Raw genomic sequence first — 3,188 nt, 5'->3', positions numbered from 1 at the left:
ATGATAATTCTTTCACTATGTGATAGTGAACATCATTTTAAGAGAGTCCATGATGTCATCAAGTTGAAAGATTCCATGATAATTCACATTGTGAGAGTTCGTGAATAAAAGCTTAGCTATGAGTCTTACAAATATTTTCATGTTGAGTGATTCCATGAATATGACCTACTCTTGCAAATCTTTTCATGTTGAGTGATTCCATAAATATGACTCATTGTTACAAATATTTTAATGTTGACTAATTCCATGAATATGACTCATTGTTACAGGTTTTCATGTTGAGTGATTTCATGAATATAACTCAAAGTTACAAGCTTTCATGTTGAGTAACTCCATGAATTAGGTTTTTGTGATTAGAATTTATCTTTGACATTTTGTTGTTGCAGCTTTGTGTGACTATTCAGCTAAAGATCTCTCTCTGGCTAAGAGGAGTGTTGAAGATGGTAGCTATGATAGAGATCTTTATCTCTCAAAATATGGACATTATTATCATTATTGTCACCTCTTGATAAAAAGGACACTTATGTTTAATATGTAATATTAAATGTAAATGACATGTGTCATTCACATGAATTGAGGCATGAATAATCAAAAGGTTATAATTAATTATAGGACTTATGGGAATCTCAAGAGAAATTTTGGTTATAATGTGAAGAATCTCTCCTATTGTTATATATTTGCATCAAGCATAGGATATTTTACACTTGAACTTTTATTATCGTTAAAGATATATTTTGTGTTGTGTGGTTGGGTTTTTCCCTTCATTCTTGAAGAGTTTTCCCAGGATAGTTTTCTTGTTCTTTGTTTCAATTTTCTCTCTTTCTTATTGTTGGTTATCTTCATGGATTCCTGGGTTCTATTTTTAACACCTCCCACATTTCATGATGGTCCCCATCTCTTTATTCTCAATAATTTGGGGAATCTAGTACAAAGTTCATCTTTTTCCAAGAACAATATCATGTACAAGTTGGTCAATCTATATTCTTGTAAAAGACTAGATTCTTTCTTGAGTATTAGACTCTTTAACACTTGCACCAAGATCTTATTTGTCCATGAGCTTTTTTACTTTTCCATATCTTGTGTAGCATATAGGAAATCCTTGTAGATGCTTGGTGTTTTGGTAACCATTATGGACCTTTATAGACCTCCTAGTAATTACTAGATTGTGTCAAATGCATTACATAGAGTTCTAGTGGTACTACAAATTGAATTCAGAAAATTTTACACCTCTTTTTTGTTAGTCTTGACATGTTTTGTTTTCTTTCTTTGTAATATATAAGGAAATAATTGAGGGCTATTTTTCTCACTTCACAATTTTTTTTAGATTTATAAGAGCTATGATGTCCCTAGTTCACATGACATGTGGTACGGAATGATAGAGGTACCTTAAATTTTTTGATTGAAGGAAAAACAAGTTGGACCAAAAGTTATTTTAAAGAAAATTCCAAAGTTTTCTTTTGTACAACCTTCTTTTGGCACTTTATTTCTTGCCTCTATGGGAAGGATATCCATATTTTTGTAGAACCTTAGAATTTTTTATGGCCTTTTGTCATTGATTGTTGCCATTTGTTCATTTCTTATGCTTTTCCCAAAACTAATGTAACTTACATGAAGCAAAATGGTATGCTAAAGCTATTTAAATTTTATGTAGTTGAATTTTGGGAGCTCTTCTAAAATCATTTACCAAAATCATGAAATAAGTGGCAGCACCACATCTTATCTATTTTTTTCCTTGATAGGTGCAACATATATGAAATCTTTTAGCGTACACCTTTTGATTTAAATTTTTAAGCATTTGCTAGCTTGTTTAAATTTGTTTAATGTACATTTTCTACTATAGAGTGTACATTATTCTACACTAATTATGAATCTATTGTTTGTATAATCTCATAGGTAATGACACTAATTGAAGACATGAGAATAAATGAGAAGCTTGACTTGTTTATGTATCTGTCTTAGTTTGTTTCAATGGGTTCATCTCCTGAATGGGATGAAGATTTTGTTTGGGCCTTTGATAGTCCACCAAAAGGTCAAAAGATTCATATATCTTGTGAGAATTAAAGTTCCTTTGCATAAGATAAGATAAGGTAAGATAGATAAGATAAATCTGTTAATGTCCAACAAAAGACCACCCGAGGTCTAAGGGACTAAAAGCATATGATCAAGGAAGCCATGGACTACAAGACAAAAATGGTGTTTGGGAAAGAGCAAGCAAGATCAAAATAAATAAATCGTCAAAGGGTCCATCAAGGATGTAGTAACTAGGGACCCTTCTTCCACTAAAAGAACTCTAACACCAAACGAGATGAATCTAGGCATGAAGGACCTCTAGTCTATCATTGTGACTTGCTAGAGTGGTGTTTCTGAGGAGTGAGAGTAGTAGTAAACCTAGTTTGGGGTCTCACAAAATGAGAGTGGTCAGCCACAGGAGTATTGTTGGTGTTGGAGGTCCACTTCACCCCCATCATTGGAGACAAGGGGAAGAAGAACAAGCTAGTGATGAGGGGCTAATCCATGACCTTCTTGGGGATCAAGCATTATAAAGTGGAGTCTCAAAGCTACATTTCCTCCCTAAGATAAAGTTACAAGAATATTTGATTTGTATACATGAAGAAATCTATAAGGGAAAAACACTTTCTAAATAGGCAATAAAAAATTCCTCTTATCTCATAGAATGATGGGTAGTGGAAGATAGAATGTGTCTCTGTCTTGGTCTTAGATGAGGAGCTTAAATGAAAAATCTAGTCCTCTCTTCTCATATGATGATCAATCTATATCCATAACCAGTGGGGGCCAACTCTAAAAGATCCAAGCGAGATGCATAAGGTATGACACTAGTGATGTGATAAGTATCTAGGTTGTGTAATAACCCCATCAATAATAACTAAGAAGTGCTCAACATAAAAGGCTATCTTAGGAAATAACCCCCTAGTTGGGTTACTCTAGATTGTGGTGATGTAATATCTATAAATATATGTCCTAACATACCCATTCAACTCTTGTGGTGATGGGAGGAGATGGGCAGGATCATCCAATGAAAATTGGGAGGGAGGTGGTCAATATTAATCCCAATAGAGACCAACAAAGATGTCACCTGAGCATACCAAAATCAGCTCCTAGGGGAGGGATCTGAGGTAGCAAAGAAAATATAGGAGAAATAAACCAAGTAAAAATATTGGTGATGACCA

The sequence above is a fragment of the Cupressus sempervirens genome, chromosome 9 (assembly GCF_028749045.1).
Source record: "Cupressus sempervirens isolate cs-2001-9-10 chromosome 9, ASM2874904v1, whole genome shotgun sequence".
NCBI lineage: Eukaryota > Viridiplantae > Streptophyta > Pinopsida > Cupressales > Cupressaceae > Cupressus > Cupressus sempervirens.
The sequence above is the reverse complement of the archived record's forward strand: the minus strand, read 5'-3'. Positions refer to the sequence as shown.